The 22,179-nt window shown below is 40.7% G+C and overlaps 1 protein-coding gene across 5 annotated transcripts in view; it reads left to right on the top strand.

The window, feature by feature from the left end:
• FHIT (fragile histidine triad diadenosine triphosphatase) overlaps positions 1–22,179 on the top strand; it is a 1,485,305-nt gene that overhangs the window by 41,279 nt on the left and 1,421,847 nt on the right. For 3 of the 5 annotated variants that reach the window (XM_045989789.1, XM_045989788.1, XM_045989791.1), the window contains one exon: positions 6,540–6,588. The gene's annotated coding sequence lies outside the window, so the exon portion shown is untranslated. Of the gene's footprint in view, positions 1–6,539; positions 6,589–22,179 lie in introns of those variants that run through there. The other 2 variants (XM_045989790.1, XM_045989794.1) reach the window with 2 other exon arrangements.

Genomic DNA, 22,179 nt, shown 5'->3' with positions numbered 1-22,179 from the left:
TTAGCCATTCTGACTGGTGTGAGGTGGTATCTCACTGTGGTTTTGATTTGTATTTCCCTGATGCTGAGTGATGTTGAGCACTTTTTCATGTGTCTGTTGGCCATTTGGATGTCTTCTTTGCAGAAATATCTGTTCATGTCTTCTGCCCATTTCTTGATTGGATTATTTGTTCTTTGGGTGCTGAGTTTGATAAGTTCTTTCTAGATTTTGGATATTAGCCCTTTTTCTGATATGTCATTTGCAAATATCTTCTCCCATTCTGTCAGTTCTCTTTTGGTTTTGTTGACTGTTTCCTTTGCTGTGCAAAAGCTTTTGATCTTGATGAAGTCCCAGTAGTTCATTTTTGCCCTTGCTTCTCTTGCCTTTGGCAGTGTTTCTAGGAAGAAGTTGCTGTGGCTGAGGTCGAAGAGGTTGCTGCCTGTGTTCTCCTCAAGGATTTTGATGGATTCCTGTATCACATTGAGGTCTTTCATCCATTTTGAGTCTATTTTTGTGTATGGTGTAAGGAAATGGTCCAGTTTTTTTTTCCTGCATGTGGCTGTCCAGTTTTCCCAACACCATTTGTTGAAGAGACTGTCTTTTTTCCACTGGATATTCTTTCTTGCTTTGTCAAAGATTAGTTGACCATAGAGTGGAGAGTCCATTTCTGGGCTCTCTATTCTGTTCCATTGATCTATGTGTCTGTTTTTGTGCCAGTACCATACTGTCTTAATGATTACATCTCTGTAACAGAGCTTGAAGTCTGGCATTATGATGCCACCAACTTTGGTTTTCTTTTTCAACATTCCTCTGGCTATTTGGAGTCTTTTCTGGTTCCATATAGATTTTAGGATTATTTGTTCCATTTCTTTGAAAAAAATGGATGGTATTTTGATAGGGATTGCATTAGATGTGTAGATTGCTTTAGGTAGCATAGACATTTTCACAATATTTGTTCTTCCAATGAATATGGAACTTTTTTCCATTTCTTTGTGTCTTCCTCAATTTCTTTCATGAGTCCTTTATAGTTTTCCAGAGTATGGATTCTTTGCCTCTTCGGTTAGGTTTATTCCACTTTTATTCCTTTTTGTTGTCTGATTGCTGAGGCTAGGATTTCTAGTACTATGTCGAATAGCAGTGGTGATAGTGGACATCCCTGCCATTTTCCTGACCTTAGGGGAAAAGCTCTTAGCTTTTTCCTGTTGAGAAAGATATTTGTTGTGGGTTTTTCATAGATGGCTTTGATGATATTGAGGTGTGTACCCTCAATGCCTACATTGTGAAGAGTTTTGATCAAGAAAGGATGCTGTACTTTGTCAAATGCTTTTTCAGCCTCTATTGAGAGTATCATGGTTCTTGTTCTTTCTTTATTAATGTATTGTACCACATTGATTGATTTGTGAATGTTGAACCAACCTTGCAGCCCAGGAATAAATCCTACTTGGTTGAGGTGAATAATCCTTTTAATGTACTTTTGGATCCTATTGGCTAGTATTTTGGTGAGAATTTTCACATCTGTGTTCATCAAGGATGTTGGTCTATAATTCTCCTTTTTTGATGGGGTCTTTGTCTGGTTTTGGGATCAAGGTAATGCTGGCCTGATAAAATGAGTTTGGAAGTTTTCCTTCCATTTCTTTTCTTTTCTTTTTTTTTTTTTTTTTTTTTGTAACAGTTTCAGGAGAGTAGGTATTAATTCTTTAAAGGTTGGTAGAATTCCCCTGGGAAGCCATCTGACCCTGGGCTCTTGTTTGTTGGGAGATTTTTTGATGACTGCTTCAATCTTCTTACCAGATATGGGTCTGTTCAGGTTTTCTCTTTCTTCCTGGTTCAGTTTTGGTAGTTTATATTTCTCCAGGGATGCATCCATTTCTTCCAGATTGTCAAATTTGCTGGTGCAGAATTGCTCATAATATGTTCTTATAATTATTTGTATTTCTTGGTATTGGTTGTGATCTCTCCTCTTTCATTCATGATTTTATTAATTTGGGTCCTTTCTCTTTTCTTTTTGATAAGTCTGGCCAGGGGGTTATCAATCCTATTAAGTATTTCAAAGAACCAGCTCCTAGTTTCGTTGATTTGTTCTACTGTTCTTTTGGTTTCTAATTCATTGATTTCTGCTCTGGTCTTTATTATTTCTCTTTATTTGCTGGGTTTAGGCTTTCTTTGCTGTTCTTTCTCCAGCTCCTTTAGGTGTAGGGTTAGGTTGTGTACCTGAGACCTTTCTTGTTTCTGAGAAAGTCTTGTATCGCTATATACTTTCCTCTCAGGACCGCCTTTGCTGTGTCCCAAAGATTTTGAACAGATGTGTTTTCATTTGTTTCCATGAATTTTTTCAATTCTTCTTTAATTTCCTGGTTGACCCATTCATTCTTTAGTAGGATGCTCTTTAGCCTCCATGTATTTGGGTTTTTTCCAACTTTCCTCTTGTGATTGAGTTCTAGCTTCAGAGCATTGTGGTCTAAAATATGCAGGGAATGATCCCAATCTTTTGGTACTAGTTGAGACCTGCTTTGTGACCCTGGATGTGATCTATTCTGGAGAATGTTCCATGTGCACTGGAGAAGAATATGTATTCTGTATTTTTGGATGGAATGTTCTGAATATATCTATGATGGTCATCTGGTCCAATGTGTCATTTAAAGCCTTTATTTCCTTGCTGATCTTTTGTTTGGATGATCTGTCCATTTCAGTAAGAGGGGTGTTAAGTCTTCTACTATTATTATATTATTGTCTATGTGTTTCTTTAATTTTGTTATTAACTGGTTTATATAATTTGCTGTTCCCCTGTAAGGGCATAGATACTTAAAATTGTTAGAACTTTTTGTTGGGCATACTCTTTAAGTATGGTATAGTTTCCTTCCTCATCTCTTATTGTAGTCTTTTGTTTAAAATCTAATTTGTCTGATATAAGGATTGCCACCCCAGCTTTCTTTTGATGTCCATTAGCATGGTAAATGGTTTTCCACCCTCTCACTTTAAATCTGGAGGTGTCTTTGGATCTAAAATGAGTCTCTTGCAGAGAGCATATTGATGGGTCTTGTTTTTTTAATCCATTCTTATAACCTGTGTCTTTTAATTGGGGCAGTTAGCCCATTTACATTTAGGGTAACTATTTAAAGCTATGAATTTAGTGCCATTGTAAAGCCTGCAAGGGGACTGTTGCTGTATATTGTATCTGTTCCTTTCTGGTCTGTTACTTTTAGGCTCTCTGTGCTTCCTGGATTTTGATGCTTGTTCCATTCACCAAATTAGGGAAATTCTCTACTATAATTTGCTCCAATATACCTTCTTCCCCCCCTCTCTTTCTTCTTCTGGGATCCCAATTATTCTAATATTAATTCATCTTATGGTATCACTTATCTCTCAGATTCTCTCCTTGTGGTCCAGTAGTTGTTTGTCTCTCTTTTGCTCAGCTTCTTTTATTCGCCATCATTTGGTCTTTTATATTACTAATTGACTCTTCCACCTCATTTATCCTAGCAGTTAGAGCCTCCATTTTTGGTTGCACTTTATAAATAGCTTTTTTAATTTCAACTTGGTTAGACTTTAGTTCTTTTATTTTCTAGAAAGGGCTTTTATTTCTCCAGAAAGGGATTCTCTAATATCTTAAAATGATTTTTTCAAACCCAGCTAGCACCTTGTTAATTGTCATTCTGCACTCTAGTTCTGACATATTACTAATGTCCGTTATGATTAGGTCCTTAGCTGTTGGTACTACCTCTTGTTCTTTTTTTGTGGTGAGTTTTTCTGCCTTGTCATTTTATCCAGGTAAGAATAGTTGAATGAGAGAACAAAATACTAAAGGGGTAGAAAAATATATAATTGCCAAGTCAGAAGAGATCCTAAAATGGGGGGAGAAGAAAGGGGAGAAATATATATATATATATATATATATATATATATATATATATATATATTAGACTGGTGAATAGAACAGAGCCGCACATTTGATTTTGGGTGTATTTTGGTCTGTTAGAAGAAACTACCTCCCAAAATTTTAAAGAAAGAAAAACTTAAAAAAATATTTAAAAATATTAATATGTGTTTACCTTATTAAAAAATAAGGGTAAACACAATGAAGGGTGGAATATGACTGTAAAGATGAAAATTTAAAAAGATTCTAAAAAAGGAATTGATATATGAAGTTGGTTGAAAAAAGAAAAAAAAGAGAGGAAAGAATGTGATCAGGCTTGGAGACTATAAGAAAACCATCCGCTAGATTTAGGGTATATTTTGATCTATTAGAAGAAATTGTTTCCCATAATTTTAAAGAAAAAAAAAACCCCGTGTCTATATAAGAAATAAGGTTAAATACAATGAAGGGATAAAATATGAGTATAACAATGAAAAGTAAAGAAGATTTTTAAAAAGGTATTAATAAGATAAAATAGTTAAAAACCGTTAAAATTGGAAAGAGGTAAAGGTTAAAAAGTAGAATAAGAAAAAAATAAAATTTAAAAAATTTAACTTTGAAGGACTAAAGGATCATAGGAAAAAAGCCATGAATTCTATGTGTTGCTTTCCCCTAACTCTAGAGTTCTGCAGTTCTCATTTATCAGTGAACTCGGTCTCGGCTGGATGTTCTTGCTGATCTTCTGGGGGAGGGGTCTGTGGCAGTGATTCTGAAATGTCTTTGCCCAAGGCGGAATTGCACTGCCCTTGCCAGAGGCCAGGCTAAGTAATCTGCTTGTGTTCACTCTTGGAGCTTTTGTTCTCTGAATGCTTTCCATACAGTTTTGGAGGTGGAGAATGAAAATGGTGGCCTCCCAATCTCTGGCCACATAAGAGCCGAGAGCTTGGGACCCAGCTCCTCAGTGTGCCCTCAGAGAAAAGCAGTCAATCCCTCTCACCTCCCTGGTCTCCGGTCGCACTCTGTGCTCATCAAGACTGTGACCGAGCATTTCTATCTCTGGTGCACGGCCCCATTTGGAGTCTCCAAACCCAGCAGATTCCTGGTGTGCACTCCCACGCTGCTGGAGGAGGAAGGAGGGGGTCTCCCCGGATTTGCTGCTTCTAGGGTCCCTGCTCGAAGAGCAGTGGCCCAAGTGTGCCTTGGATCACGGTTTAAGGTAACCCTGAGCTGAGAGCCCACTGCTCTGCTCCATCTCTGCAGCTGACTTCCCCACTCTGATACCTGGGAGATCTCTGCATTCAGACACCCCTGGTCTTTTTGTGTCCCTGCGGGTCCTGAGACCACACTGTCCCTTCAAGGGCTCCACTTCCCACTTAGCCTTTGGAGCAACGTCCCTCAGTGGAGCAGACTTCTTAAAGTTACGATTTTTTTGCTCCATTGCTCTCTCACTTGCCGGGAGCCAGCTCCTCCCTCCATGGTCTATCTTCCTGTGGCTTCAGATTCACTTCTCTGCACATCCTACCTTCCACAACGAGGTTGATTTTCTGTTCCTAGAATTGCTGCCCTTCTTCTCTTCTGTCTCCTGTTGAGTTTGTAGGTGTTCAGAATGGTTTGATAACTAGCTGAACTCCTGGGACCTGATGATGTCTCAGTTTCTACTTCTCCACCATCTTGGTCCTTCCAAATTATCACCACATTTTGCTTAGTTAGCATTTCTGTGTGTTTAAATTGGAAAGGCATATAGGTCAGTCTCTATGTTTTCAGACTATAAGTCTCATATTTTTACAAAAATGCAGTATTACACTATTTTATGTAGTTTTCCCCAAATTATGTTTATCCCAGGTTATTTTTCTCCCAACACCATTGAAATCCATATAACAGGGGGAAGGGGAAATTTCTGATTTCTCATGGAGAGGCTTTATCTCGTGCATTAATATTCTAGGATTTATATCACAGCCCAGAAGTCTAGTCTTGGTCTTTAGTGGCCAGGCATCAGTGGTAATGGTTTCTTTGGTAAGGACTGAAGTGGGTACTTAGAATATGGAAGGAAAAGAAAAAGAACCATGGGAAAACCATGGATTAGTTGGCCATTCCCAGCTACTGCACTATTATGAGATTTTAGGACCTAGCCAAGAGTGACAGAAAGAGGAATATCCGAAGTAGTTTTGACCTTATGATGTCACCATATGAGTAATGATGTACTGATGTTATATCAGCCCCTTGAAATATTAGTATGACATAAATACTGTTTCCTTGCAAGGACCATGTGCCTCGTAGAACTGGAATGGGCTCTCCCATGTAAAACTTTTTCAGAGAAAAAAAAGGAAATAAAAAAGGAAATAGAGTGTGCAGAAAGAAGTAAGAACATAAAATGCTTGGTCAGAGTGAGCGTGCTGTGCAGCATTTACCAGAATTGTGTCTCTGCGCTTTATTGGCCATTCTCATGCTGTTGAGGCGCTCGTACCCCCCAAAAATTTCACTGTCCATCTGACCCGTGTGTCTGACTGAATTCTGGCTTGATGTGTGTGCTGTCTTCACTTGATGACAGTCTTTTTTTTGGCCTTTTGTCAGGGATGTAGGAGGATCCAGTTACTGGGCCTGTGCCACAGACAATGGCATATGGAAATTTTCCTTAGAGACAGGGAGAAGAAACGTTTGGTGTTTTACTCACAGATAATGCCCTACTTTTGTTTTTTTCTCTTTGTAGCTTTGAAGTTCAGCGAAGAAGGAAAATCCATTGAGAACAGTCTGTAAAGGTAAGTGTATTTATTACATGGCCTTGACAAACATTGCCTTTACAACATTGATTTTTCTTTTATTCAGAGATTTAAACACTCAGATTAAAGATACAGCTGACAGGACAACTTCCTTAACCACCTGCTTGTCCCCCGTCTTAGGCAAAAGTGCTGAGCAATAGTTAGCAGAGAGCAGGAGGAAATAAAATGATGTGCTGAGGGTAGCCAAATGCAATTGTATGCTTGCTGACTTTTGCTTTCTTCTCAGCAGTTAAGACATTCCAATGGAGCTCAGTTTACTAAGATTAATGCTAGCTGGAAAAAGAATGCACTCGTACCACTTCTAGTCGATGGTTAAATAAAACCAGCTGGCCAAATGAAGCATTTAAACTAAAATGCAGAGTGGCATTTGAATTGGGTTGGATGAAATTTATCATGGAAGTCAGTTGTGCAGTTGCGTGGAGAAGCTAGTTTTGTAGAAAGGAGAAACCCAGCCAGTTTGGTGTAGCTAATTTCATTCTGCCCAGTCTCTGTGGACCCTAAGTGAGTTACAGGAAATGAACTTCAAGTTCCAAGCAATGGGAAAAGTACGCATCTGCTTTCTGTGAAACATTACAATTGTGTTGGTTTTTACATGGAAAAATGTAATTGTTTCCTCTTTGCTAGGTATATTTATAAGCATACCGCTGTACAGCATTGTTCTTTGATTCATTGTTTAATTTCTGTTCTGCATGAAGTATTTTAATTTAAAGAATTCATTCTGGGGAATTACAGGGCTGCAGTTTCATCAAGAGTCTTTGGTGGCCAGGGTGAAATATGCCATAATTTAACATTTGTTTTCATCATCAATTATGTTTTTGACAATTTTAGGTTTTTTTCCCTGTCGTTTTTATTACAGCAATCATGACCGTGACCACTTAAGTTAAAGTCGAAAAGCCATTTTGATTTACCTTATATTTTAAGTTATTCCTAACTTTATGACAAATCTACTTCTGGGGCTGAATTTTTAATGTTTGTTTTGAGGGGGAAAAGATTTTTGCAGGGAAATTGGAGAAAACCTCTTTTGAATGATTAAAACATGAGCTATAAAAGCACCATTTGGAGGCTCTGCTTTGGAATGACTAAACTCTGGTGCATTGAGGCTGGTTGGCATGGAATTTTTCTGTAATGGTTTTCAGGCATATAACTTACACACCTCAGGACCACTGAGCCACATCTTGGAATAAAACGGTACTTTATGGCATCTTAGAAATAAATTCTCATAAATTATTGGGGCTGGTGATGATGTGGCAAGCTTCAGAACCTTGTGGTCTTTAGGTACCATTATGATGCTCCCATTTCTCATTGGAGAATGTTTTCACGCAGCACAGACCTTTTCCTCTGCTCTCAATGAAAATCCTTTGTTAAATTGGTATTTTGGAGTCAGACATGGATTCAGTCCTGGGTTGACTTTTATTAACTGTTGGACCATGGGCACCTTATTTCCCCCCGTGTCTCAATTTCCTAGTTCATGAAATGGAAGTAATAATATTGTTTTCCTCATAAGGTTGTTGTGAAGGTTAAATGAATTATTAGGTATTAAAGGCTTGGAACAGGTCCTGGCCCACGACAAATGCTCAGTATGTGTTAGTTGCTGGTGCTCTTGTTAATATTACTGTCATCATCATTATCATCAAATCAGCATCCTTCTGAATTGATTCATTAGACATTTGGAGAAGTCTGTGCTCTTTGGAAGCTTCAGGATAATGTTTCCAAAATGAGCATGTCAGTACTAAAGAAGGACAGATTCTGCTTTGTCTTTAGGAATCAGAGGAAAAGATAGCTTTCAGATAAAGTGAGAAGTGAGGCCTCTGGAAGTAAGAAGTTGTCAAGGTGAAGTTTGTAGGCATCAGGGTAAACGCTTTCTTTGGCTGTGTGTAGACAATTATTAGTTAATAGAGTCTTCAGAAATCAATGATCTAATTGCTAGTTAGTTAGGTTCTTAAGGAATTTTTGAAGAAAGTCTTGGCAAGTGTAGAAGGACTTGTCCCCCCTTCCCTTTCTTTCCCTGTCTTGTATCTGTTTTCCCTTCCTAACAGCGCTTTGATTTCCTTTTCCGGTGGTTAGATGAGTGGAACTGTAACCAGAGGCCATACCCAGGGGCCTATACTCGGCCTAGGGCTGGGTACATGGTCACTAGCTTGATTAAGTGGGTGTTCGTATGCAGTTTCAGTTTTGAGCTAGAGGATTCTCCTTTCTCCCAGTGGGCATTCTGCTCTGAACATACCTGCTGTGGGACTACCTTAGCAGTTCCCATTCTTTAGTCTCCATGTCTGTCTTGGCAAATGATGGCTGCTAAGCCTTATTTTCCAGTGGAAAATTAGGTTTATTTTCCATGATTCCCCAAGCCCCTAGTCTTCTTCCAATAATTCTCCTCAAATTAGCCAACTGGCTTCAGTCTTAGAAGCACAGAAGCCAAAGTAATAGTTGACACATTAGGGAGCTAGATAATAAATGGGCCATGTTTGGAGGTTTACAATTAAAATATCATTCATTACTTCCTTCCATCATGTGTAAGTATCTGAACGTTTTGCCGTGGGTTATAAAAGGTGCAGAGTTCTCAATTAATATTTTAAAAGTGGGCCATTTTGCTGGACTTTCCATGACTCCTTTGTTTGGTAGAGAGAAGTCGCTTCTGGCTGCTTCTCTAAGTTCTCAAAGGATGTGTGTGTATATGTTGGGGGAGAGCTGGAAATGGCAAGAGAAGCAGAGAGGTCTTCGCTCCAGTTTCTGGAGCCCTGGGCTGAGGGTTGTGAAGGGACTGTGATTTCCTTCCCCCTACTCCAGCCTCCCCAAACAAAACTTATTACGTACTTTTCTGCTTTTCCCTGAATCTTTATTCTTCTTTTGAACACTGGCCTTGCCCTACTGAACACCTTCTTTTCAACGACGTGTACAGTGTGATTGAAAACTCAATTATTTTGGTCTCTGGCATTCCTTGTGGTTTCTCGAGAATGGAATGGGCAAGTGCACTCTGTTTCCCCTTGTGTCTTGTTTGTTGACTACTTCTGTGTTCTGTGCAGTGCCTAGAACAAAGTTGGTTAATGATTTTTTCACAGGAACCTCAATTTTGCACTCCTACTGTGAATAAGTAGCATGAATGCCTTGTATGGTGGAAAGAGACTTACCTGACATGTTAGGAAACATGCTTTCTAGTTTGGGCGCTGCTGTTGGTAGCTTTATGATCCTGGGCAAAATACCCAACTTTTCTTAAGGTCTCAGCTGTAAAATCAGGATAACCTTTGCCCAGTCTTCTGCATCGAGGTGTTCTGAGGTTGACATAAAGGTAATGTGTGTGAGAGCGCTCAGCCAGTTGTCAGGTGCTGGCATAGCATCAGTGAATGATGGTGATGCTGATGACGATGATGCCATTTATGTTAAACAGATTGAAAAATCAAGGGATTTTTTTTTTTTTAATATAAGGCCGAGTAGAAAAGGGACATAAATTTAAAAAACAAAAATAAAACTCTACCTGGTGCTTGTGCTGGACATTCCTTTTGTGCTTCTGGTTCCTTGCTCCTCTGATCCCCGGAGGCTACCCTCTCTTGTCATCATTCCTTGGTCTACCTTGCTCTCCGGCACCAGGTGAAAAGCCGAGAATGTGAGTTTGGAATATTATTCCCTACCATCCGTGCAGCACTGTGGTTGGCAGTGGCTGTATCCCTCTAAGGAGGGCCGCGGGTGCCGGAGACATAGTAAATGGTTATTGTAAACTTTCAGCACCTGGACATTTTGGTGGTACAGTTGGAAGGATTCTATCAATGAATTTTTTTAAATGCAAGTTTTGGTGAATTGAAAAACCTTATATGAAATATATAAAGTATATCTAGTATATAAAGATATCCAATATTATACATGTTATGAATTATCTTTTAAAATTCACCTTTATTTTTATCAAAGCAACCTATCTACCTTGTTTGAATAGAACAGCACTAAAAAGCAAACATTGAAAAACTGCAACACCTACCCCCTGCTCCTGCATTTCTTCCATCCTTCCAGCCCACACCCCACAATTGGCAATTTCAACTCTGATACTTCCGGTGTTTATCTGTTGCCAAAAATGTGCTTATGCTGTTTTTTTTTTTCCCCCCTGCTGTATTGATTTTAACAATAGTTCTTTGACAGTCCCCACTCTTATTGTTTCTGGTCCCCACAGCCCCCTAACATAATTATATCACAAGTTTTGCTTAAATCAATATTAAATACTTACATTATCGTGTTGGTCTGATTGGTAATGTGTTCTTTAATGTTGAACTCTTGGTCTTCCTTGGAATTAACATACGCTTTCAAAATTTGCTTTCTTTCCTAGGCATCTACCTTATGAGGTGTAAGCAGTAATAGCATTTCCATTTTATAGATGTGTAAATTGAGGCTTGAGGCTGAAGTATTTTGCCCAGAGTCACACAGCTAGTAAGCACCAGCCAGTCTCTCTACAAAGTCTGCATTCTTAATCATGACGTTGTTTGCAAGCACTGTCACTTCAGTTGTTATCCTAGTGGCTCTGTTAAAGCAAAGCAACACTTTAGGTCTATCTTTCAGCTTCAGAATCAGTAGATCTGAGATGGGGACCAATGTAAAAAGCTCCACAGGTGATTCCATTGATCGGCAGGGCCTGAGACCTTCTGTTCTATATCCTGTCATTACCTGTAATCACCATTCTCACCGTCATCATCATCAACCGCATCACCACCACCTCCGTCAGCAGCAACAGGACAGTCTTGTGCTCTGTCACTAAGTAGAAATCCTGGTGTCTATTAAAGCAGTTGCTTTTTGACCTCCTGGGTGAGATCACACTGGTGGGTGATTCAGGTAGTAATTTATCTGGCCATTTTTAAGTTTGGTGGGTGCGCAGAGGAACTGTGCCCTGTAGACTTGGACAAGGGTATTTTTTCACCTCAGTTGGTTGTTACTTTATCCGGTTAAAAAAAAAAAAAAAAAGGCAATAAGAACATTGTCTCTCTGCTTAACCCTGACCTTAAAGGGACTTGTTTTTTCTTTTTCCTGAGTCCCCTAAAATGACATCTAGGGGGAATACAAAGCTCAAGTAAAGGATAAACTTTGATGTCTTTGTTCTGTTTGATTTCCACCCCCTTCCTTCCATGCTTGTGGCATTTCTTGTTTATCAGGCAGGAGAGAAGCAGTAAAATTTGGCCTGGGGTTTTCTCATCCCTAGGTGTGAAATTATTTCAGAACTATAATAATAATACTTTGCATTTCTATAGTCCTTTTATTTGAAGATCTAAAAGTATTCTGTTGGTGTTAATAGAGCTTCCCAGCACCCTCTGAAGTAGGTAAGTATTATTAGAGAAGATTTCCTCCAAGAATATTTTCACTTCATATCCCATGTGTGACTTGAAAATGCTCTTGTATTGCTTGGGAATCTCAACTCTTTAAAGTGCCGTGCATATAGGGCACTTGTTTTCCTTATATTCGGTCTTCACTAATTCCCAACTATTAAGGGAAATAGAGTCCTTTTCCCATGAATAGGTGTGGCACTATCTAGCGAGAATTAAAATAAAAGTGTTCTGTTAATGGCTTTTAGTTGAATGTTTTTGAAAATATTCAGTGATGTTCACCCACCATGGAACTATCTATCTTACAGTTAATTTTTCTTTTTTTAAGGTAACAGGACTTGCAGGAATATATTGAATAACTAGTGGGAGTTTGACTTGATAATGTGTCCTTAGGGAGTTAATGACATGTCAAGCCAATTAAAGATACAAACTGAGTTTGCATTCTTTTTTTTTTTAAGATTTTTATTTATTTATTTGACAGACAGAGATCACAAGTAGGCAGAGAGGCAGGCAGAGAGAGAGGAGAAAGCAGGCTCCCTGCTGAACAGAAAGCCCGATGCGGGGCTTGATCCCAGAACCCTGGGATCATGACCTGAGCCGAAGGCAGAGGCTTAACCCACTGAGCCACCCAGGCGCCCCCTGAGTTTGCATTCTGATTTAAAGGTTTAATTTTAAAAAATTGCTTTGAACGTTGCAAACCTGAATTTTAGTCATGCAGACCTTCCTACTTCGTTATTATTATTAATTTTTTTTTTTTTCTCATAATGTTGTGAAGTTTCATCTTTGTGGTGCTCGGAGTGTCACTGATGCAGCATGGCTGCCGTAGGCCGTGTGAGTAGCAAGAATTTCCTGTCTCTTCCAAGGACCTTCTAGCCGGACTAAGAATCAAATTGATGTGAGACAGATTAACAGCAGAGAAGCACATTTGATTTAATACACGTGGAGAATCCATGTACGCGTTGAAACTCCGAAGATAGTCAGGCCAGATGAGGTTATATGAATTAAGGAGAAGAGGGTAGGGCTTGGGAGTTTAAAGCGGAGGAATTATAATTCACAGGGAGATGAAAAAGAGTAAATATTCGGTAACCAAATGTTTGCTGGACCTCCCAGAAAGAGTGGGTCAAAGAGAGGACTTTGCATATACAGATACAGGCCTTGTTAGGTTCCTCCCTGTCTACCAGGTAAAGAGCTTTTCTCAAACCTTCTGGGTTTTGATTGCTTTTTAACTGAAAATAATTATCATGTTAAAATGGTCCATCTTGGGGCTGCCTGCCCTTGGTCCCCACACACAGAACATTCAAGAAAAGGACCTCTGTTCCTTAGTCCATGCTGGTCACCCTAAGAGGTTCCTTACCCGTGCAGTGTTGGGTGGCCCTCTACTTCTCTCCAAAGGAAGTTGGGCTCTTTTTCATTTCAGGGATTTAGTATTTATGTTCCCAGAATCTCCTCATCATCCCCATCAAAAGTCCTATGACCTCCCTAGAGCTCTGCCTGGGAATAGGGTTCTAGCCTCCACTACCTTAAGAAACTAGAAAACCTCTAGTTTCTCCCTGGTAGTATTCCACCTAAACAAGAATAAGGGCAGCAGAATGGTTTTAAACAACACAGTCCAAACTTGGTTTTATCTCTGTCCTTTTTGCTGGTGTCTAGCACATTCCCTTCCATGAAATAAAAACCCTTAGTAGGGGCCAGATTTTATGTGTGTGTGTGGGGGGGGGGGGCGGTGTTAGAGATTGCCTTCCAGTACTTTCTACATTTGGACAAAGGGAATGCAATCTCTGTAGAAGTTCTTAAGATAAGAGGGGAATGTATAGGAGGGATAACAAAATGCACAACTTGGTATCGTTAAAATATGCTGCCCAACACTGAGACAGGAGACGCATGAGCATTTGTGCTGTGCTTTAGGACTGTCACGATGGAGACAGTGTCAGATGATCACATGGCTAGTTCTTTTTCCTGGCATTTCAGTTGTCTTCCTTTTAGGGAGAAATTCACTGAAGACCCATCATCTGTAGATTTGGAGGAATGTGGGCAGAACCATGAATCTCTGCACCATTTTCTCCTGAGTCTTATGCTCAAAGGAGGTCACATAAATTTGTTGCTAATTATGTGAAGATAGATTTATCAGTGAAGATGCTTTTGGCTGCAAATAATTAGAAAGTCAACTCAAAATAGTTCGAACAATAAGGGAATTAAAAAAAAAAAAAGCTTCCTACCCTCTCCATGTCTACCTGCTGAGCCCCATGGATGTCATGATTGATGGGAAGGCATTATAGAACCTGGGCTTTGAATGTCTGGAATCCAAGCTTAATCCACTTTTCCCTGGTGCCAAGCAACTGGGGACCCACCAGGGTGCCTTTGATGGTTGTCACTGTGCAGCAGGGAGAGGATTTTGAGCTCTAAGGGGTTGACAGATTGCTAAGTATTGTCAATTATTTTGTGAATTTTTCTACCAGCTTATATTTGAACACAGAATAAAAGCTATCAGAATAAGGAAAATGAATTATCTTAAGGAACAAGATATCCCAAGGGGGCAGCTCCGGGTTATGTTAATATGGTGGCTCAACACTGTCATTAAAGTCTTCATTTCTTGCTTTTTTCCTCTGCCATTTTCAGACTGGCTGCCTTAGGGATTCTAAAATGGCTTATTCATTCTGGGGAGTCACCTGGACATGTGGTAGCATCCATTGGCATTAGAGACTATTTATTCTTTTTATCCCTTTTTAAAAACAAGAGACTTTTCCTGTAACTCCTCTAGTAGGCTTCTTGTGAGGTTACATTTGGCTGATTGCAGCCATATACTCCTTTCTAAATCAGACACTGGCACAGGGGATGGGATTACCTTGGTTGGCTTAGGTTGGTGCTTTCCAATGTAAATTCCTTCTTGTCAGGGTATATGTAGAACATGATAACATTTGGTCAGCATGTTTGGTAACTAGAGGGGCTGCTTACATCTGGAGGTGTCTGGTGTGTGTGTGCATGTGTGTGTGTGCGTGTGTGTGTGTGTGTGTGTGTGTGTGTGTGTGTTGGGGGTGTGACTGAGGCTCTCACAGTCTTGACCCTGTTCTTGACCCTTGCCCAGCTGCCTTAGGGGCCAAATAGATGGTATCTGAGCAGTTGTAACCCGTTCTCTGTTTTAAACTAATCAGGACTTACCCCTGAGCTGGGTTAATCTCACCTTCCCTGATACGTGGCTTTGTGGGGGAGGACAGTCCAATAAAACTGAGGTTTTACTTTCAAGGCACAAGAAGGGATGGATGGCTGTTGGATAGGCCCTTAGTGGTGTCTGCTGTGTGGATATTTCTTGTTTTTGCATATATACCTAATCTCCTTCTTTGAATCATTAGTTCTTTATGGAGAAAGGACCAAGTTTTGCAAACGTTAACTGCTCAGTGATTATTTGTATATTGAATGAATGAATATGTATTAATTTACTTGACTAACTTAATGCTTTCAACACCACTGACCTCCTGAAATGTGCCAGGAGGTCAAGAAACTCTTGATGATTTTACATTTAGGGAAGGAGATAGGTCACAACTATTTAACAAACAATACATATGTAATTAAAAGTTAAGTCTTATTGCAACAGAAGGCAAAACAGAGCAGACCTCTTCATATGTGGTAGTCTGCACGGGCTTGAGTTTATGACATTTTAGCTGAGATCTGAAGGAAGGACGGTGGGGGGAATCAGCCATGCAGACAGGGGAAAGAGGGTTCATAGTTTTTCACCCTTCTAACTAACTCTTGGTTCAGAATCATTTGTTTTTAAGAAACAAACCAAAAACAGAGACAAAAACAACAAAAGATGGCATTTGCTCTAAGACAACCAGCTCGCTTATGATTTGAGGGCAGGTTGGACTGAGAGGCTTCTGAGACATTGGACCAGGAGGTGGTTAACCCCCTGGCACAGGAGCGGTAAATGGATAAACCACCCTGACTCTCAGGGGCTCCATCCTAAAGCACAGACTGACTCAGGCTGCACATCCTCTCCCACCACTTCTCCCTGCATACTTGCTGCTCTGCTCTGTGTAGCCGGTCCACCTCGACTATCCCCACTGCTGCCTCATCCCTTTTAAGGGGTGGACAGAGACTGATAGGAATCACTCCAGCTCCTCTTCCCTGGGAACAAGTATCTGAGGAGCTTGAGCTAGGTCAGGTGCTCGCACTTGCTGGAGTCAGCTTTGGTCTGGGCCCAAGGCCTACTTATTTCTACTTAATCCCATGACTGGGAGAGATTCTCTGACAAGGTGCAGTATAGGGCAGGTGGATGGGTTAATCCCCTTGTTAAATGCTGTTTTTCAGGTTTTCCAATTTAAACAACCCTGGGAGGGATCCATGATATAAATAATTTAGTTATTACCTGAGTTACTTAGTTGAGTACTGATGCCTTTTGCTGGGCAGGGCACATAGCAGGTGCTTACCAAGCGGTTACTGATGGTAAGAACAGCAGAGTGGACCATGAGATCTGGTAGTTCTTTTTTTTTTTTTTAAGATTTTATTTTTATTTGATAGAGAAATCACAAGTAGGCAGAGAGGCAGGCAGAGAGAAGCGGGGAGCAGGCTCCCCGCTGAGCAGAGAGCCTGATGCGGGGCTCGATCCCAGGACCCTGAGATCATGACCTGAGCCGAAGGCAGAGGCTTAACCCACTGAGCCACCCAGGCGCCCCTGGTAGTTCTTTTTTAATGGTGCAGGTCAATTATATTACTTTGAATGGATTAGCTTCTCTGTTTTGCAGATGAAAAACTTTTTTGTAAATGCCAGTCTGTACCTTTAAACTACTTTATAATCACTTTATTCACATTGCAAAAAGAATACATTTGCATTTTAGTTTATTTGGGAAATGGATCCCTAAAAGAGAAGAAAGTAGAGATTGTTGGAGATCCTACTGCCCAGAGACGACCACCTATGGCATTTCGAGGTCTTTCTTTCCAGTCCATTTCTTTGTAGATATGCTTTTAAAAAAATGGTGTGTACTGCTTTTTCCCCTAAAAAAAAAAAAAGTATTGCTTCTTAAATTTGCATGGTAAACATTACAAATTCTTCTACTATGCCCTCATTAAGCGCGGCCCTGGATTCTGCCATGGCGATGTAGTCTATAGAAGCTGGTGTACAGACTGGGAAATCACATCTGTCCCTGAATGTGCTCCTTAGGCTGGGATGGATTGGAATGCTGACCCCGAGGTTGTGTGGCTGTGCAGATACTGAGGGGTGATTGTTGAAGTTGGTCAGAAATTAAGTTTCTGTGATAATGATCACTCTTGTCCCCCAGGCCACCACTTTCCAGAGGGTGATTTGCATGAAGCTCATTTTCTGTTTGCAGGGAGGAGGCTCAGCTTGAGCATCCCTGTAAGGAAAATAATCAGCATCCCCCTCAGGGTTCCAGGAGGCTTCTTTGCAGCTCAGGTCAGGGTGGCCCCTGCAGAAGGCACTTGCTTCTCACGATAAAGCAAATGCAAGCATGCCAAATTGCTTTGCTCCAGCTTAACCCTACTCCAGAATGAATCCATAACTGCTACAAAAGGAAAAGCTTATGAACATATGCTACACAGAACTCAGAAAGCGTCCTGCCTACTTAATCCCTTTCCTTCTTCGGGGGGGAAAAATGTCTGTTTATACTTGAACTGAGAATTGAGGGATCACAAAAATGAAGATTGGATGCCTTGCTAGAAATCACCAGTTGTGTTTTTTCATTTCCCTTAGAGCCATGGGTTGATTTTTCAATACAGCTGTGTCAGTAGGGAAATGTGCCGCTCTCTCTAGAGTTTTTAGACTCACTCCCAGTTATGTGACTGTGTCTAAATGCCTTTTGAGGAAATGCAAGTTTGCCTTGTTTAAATACAGAGTGTTCATTACGGTGGATCCTGAGGACTGGAGGCTGTCTCTTCATGTCATTATCTCTGCCCTCCCCCGCTATGACTCCCTGTTTAGATTATTGCAGATGGCGAAAGGCACTTCTCCACCTCGTGTTCTTGGAGCAGTTCTTCCGTGGAGAGCTGCGTGGAAATGACACTAGATGTGCACTAGCTCAGAGGTTCAGGAACACACCCGGGCACTTACCGTGCACATTCGTCCTTCTGGTTCAAGATGATTCTCCTGCAAAACAGTTCATCTTTTTTCTTGCTGGCATATTTGCTTGCAGACACCCACAGAAGCTTTCTGGCAAGCTTTCTGGTCCCAAAGCAACTCAGATTTTTTTGATCCCGCTCTTCTTGCCGTGGGCCTCCCCACACTAGAGCTCTGGAGGAGACAAGCAGGTCGGCTTCACTCTCTTTCCCTTGCACAGAAGTGGATGCTATGTTTTTGCCTGTGTCTTATTTAATGTATGTCTGTATCTTACAGCTCTCTTGGGCTAGGGGTCTACAGGGCCATTCGGTTTGACACCGAAGGCACTATCTGTGTATAGCCAGTCATAATGAATAACTGTAAACATGATTAGATGCCTGTCCGAAGGGGGTGTTAGCCAAGAGTTGTGTGAATCTGCTTGGAGGGGCAACAGCTGAGATGTCAGAGTAGTTTACCATCTCCTGGGTAGAGGCATTGGGAGAGTGTTCCCTCTCTGGAAAATATTACAGGCATCAGATCCTAAACTTCCCCTCCTGCAGCTGCAGGCGCTCATCCTTCTGATTTAGAAATGAGGGGTGCTGTCTGGGTATTATAAGCATAGGGGACTCACAGCAAGAAAAAAGTGAAATATGCAGGAGGCTTCACAATGGGAGTGAATTGTGGCCATCCTCAACCCAGGATACATTTGGTAAGGTGCGTTTATGAAGACTACATGATGCTGTTCCTGCGTATGCCAGTGGGACCTGCTAATCTGCTCCATTTTCTGTGAGCATTAAAAACATCATATTCTGATACTAGTGTTAAAAAAAACAAAAATTCAACCAAGTAAATAAAAAAAAATCTAATTGGCTTTATTAAACCATTCAAGAATTGGGCAGCCTCCCAGCTATCAAGTGGAGGGGATCTCCAAAGGGCTACATACAGTGAAGGAAAGGATTTTGAAGGTAGAGAGGTGGGGAGAGGGGTAAGGAAATCATTAGCAAAGAATTCATTGTTTTAGGTGAGGTTGCCCTCCTAAGGGGAATAGAAGGGGTCTGTCAGTAACCTTTCTGGTGCTGACCAGGAAATTCCCACATTGACTGGGTAAAGGTTATGTTCTCTGGACGTTGAAACTGCAGTTAGGTTAGGTATTAAGTCATGGTTTACTGACTTGGGGCCTTAACCTAAGTGATGCCATTTGAAGCCTGTGGTTTTGTTTTCAACACTGGCAAACCAGAGAGGTATCAGGACAGTGAATGAAAGCATGTGGGTGTTACACTGTAACAAGACATGAAACCGTTATGCCATTGATAGTTTATCTTAGTATTGTGATCTGGTTCAAAAATGTTGCCAGCATCTTTGGATTACCATATACTCTAGGCAATACGGTAATCAATTTTCTTTAATTCTCTGATTTAATTTTTATCACGACTCATGGGGCAGATGTTTTTCTTCAGAATTTAACAGATGAGGGAACTGAAGTTCAGAGAAGTTAACTAACTTTACCAAGATTGCACAGCTTGTAAGAAGGGGGCACTGAGAAGAGAGAATACCACAGATTCTTGTTCAGCTAGGGCAGAGGAAGAGGAACTTATTTCTCCAAAAGGCATACTGATGGGATTTCTGCTATGTTCCTTGATATTTTTGGACAGGTTGGGATAATTTGGGGGCATGCTTTACGCATTCAGGTGCTCCTTTTGGCAAAGCTGATTAATTTTCATTCATTCATCCATTCGTTTGTTCATTTATAGTTGATGCATTCAGATTCACTCACTTGCTTTTTCTATAAATTAGGTACCTGTTTTGCTGAGAGCTAGGTGTTAAGAGCAATGGAAAGATGATCAGAGAACTGAGAATCTGATTGGAGAGAAGGTAGCCACGGAGAGCTAGAACATACGGCACTTTGGTGAATATGGCACGAAGCAAGCAGAATTCAGGAGCTCACTCCAGGAGTTATTGGGGTGACCTCTAGGTAATGTGTCTCCTCCTATTGGGAACCCCTGTTAGTATTCCAGGAATTTGGTCTCAGCACAGGGACTGACATTTGTTCTGCACTGCCAGCCACAATGAAGAGACCTATTAACAGCATGCGATTTCTTTGTGATGGGTAATTTGTGAGCTCAGATGTGTGAAAGAGCTGGTGCATAGAAGTGAAGAAAGACCTTCATATCAACCAGTACAGTGGACTTCCGCTATGACACAGATGCAGGGACACCCCCCCCCCCCCCGACACAAATAATTGTGCGGTGGGCGACAGCCTGCTCCTTTGTACTCGCATTTCTTATAGCTTATGACATGCACCCCACAACACCCCAAGCATGCAGTCTTCACACATGGCTTCTTCCGGTTCTCAGTGCCCTTCCTATCTCTTGTTGGTGGTCTTTCCTGCTTTAGTCAGAGCACAGGCTGCAGGAGTGTTGAGAATTTGGATATCACTCATTTAGTACTCTTTAGTGTGAATTTAAACCAATAATTTATTACAGTATTTCAGGTAGTACATGAGATGATGTTGGATGGAAACTTTTCTATTTCTAAAATATGGCAAGTGATATTGACTGTATACTAATGATACTGAATATTTACAGTGGCAACATAAAATTATCTTTTTTTTAAAAATATATTTATTTATTTAACAGAGAGACAGAGAGCACAATAGGCAGAGGAGCAGGCAGAGAGAGAGGAAGGGAAAGCAGGCTCCTGCTGAGCAGAGAGCCCGATGTAGGGCTCGATCCCAGGACCCTGAGATCATGCCCTGAGCCGAAGGCAGAGGTTTAACCCACTGAGCCACCCAGGTGCCCCCAAATTATCTTTTTTAAAGAAAGATTTTATTGATTTATTTGAACAAGAGAGAATGCACAAACAGGGGTGGGGTAGGTGAGCAGGGAACCTGACACAGGACTCAATCCCAGGGTCCTGGGATCATGACCTGAGACAAGGGCATATGCTTACCCAGATGAGCCACCCAGGTGGCCCCTAAAATTGTCTTTCCAAAAATTTCAGTTAGCAAAGTTGAGTCGATTAAAAAAGTATTGTATTAATGTTAGAACATTGGTTCACAGATATAAGAGTCATGAAGTTTTAGAACAATTTACCTGGGTGTATTTGCATTTCAAAGTCTCTGCCTTTAACTGTGGAATATGTGTGTTTTGTCTCATAGGAAGAGAATTTAATTGATCAGGGCCGAGAGCGTGCCTCTGAGATCTTATACTTCCTAGGTACCTAGTTCACCCTCTAGGGTTGTAATTTATCAGTGTTACAGATGTCTCGTGTCATAGACAGCTCATGTCACATCAGGCTTTTCTTTTAGTTAATGGTTACACTTTAGAGAAAGTGATTCTTCCTTTGTAATGTCCAATTTGCTGCAACTATGAGGTATGTGGCCATGGGGTTTTTCATTAAATGCTCATGTAAGCAGGGACCAATGCAGGTTAGAGTATGTAGACATGGTATCTAGAGGAGCCAGAATGAAGAGTAGCAACCACCTGATCATACAAATAACAGAAATGCAATAGAATAAATGGAATACTTATTTCATGTACCAAAAATAGCACCTGAATCTGCTCCTCAACCATTTTAAACAAGGGATGGGAAAAATTGTCCAAAAAAAAGGGAGATTGTTGGGCACCTGGGTGGCTCAGTGGGTTAAAGAAAGGGAGATTGTTCTCTGAAATAGTAATTAGGCTAGGACAGAGAATAAGCTACTGCAAGTTTTCAGTGGACTTGATGTGTCAGAATTCAGGGGCTTGCTAGTATTGGACTATGTGGCAGGGTTTTTTGGTCTTTCATGTGCGTCTGTCTTGAGGCAGAGCCAAGAAAGGGGACCCTGGGGAGTCAGAGCAGCCTGTGCTGGTGGAGTGAAATGAATTTGCTGATAATGTGCACATGACAGGCCAGGTGACATCTTGGGCTTATTTCTAGCTTGTGGTTTGGATCATTTCCCCCCCCCCCCCCCGGCATACAATGTGTTTGTTTTTTGGGGGGTACTTCTTGGAGGTAGTAGAAGGAACACTTACTCTAAAGGTCTGCTTTAACGTCATATTCTAAATGCATTGGAGAGGCTGTTACTACACAAAGTTATTATTTATCCTTTTGGTAGAGACAAATATTGGTGTTTCTGTAGTATGTATCTATTTACTTGTTAGAGTCTACTAATGGTTTATGAGCAAGAGATAGAAAAGAAAAAGTAAATAGTAAATAGTATAACTATTACTATTGTTAGTCATTATTTCATTGGGT

This window comes from Meles meles, chromosome 20, assembly GCF_922984935.1.
Source record: "Meles meles chromosome 20, mMelMel3.1 paternal haplotype, whole genome shotgun sequence".
Taxonomy (NCBI): domain Eukaryota; kingdom Metazoa; phylum Chordata; class Mammalia; order Carnivora; family Mustelidae; genus Meles; species Meles meles.
This window is presented reverse-complemented; position numbering and strand designations above follow the sequence as displayed.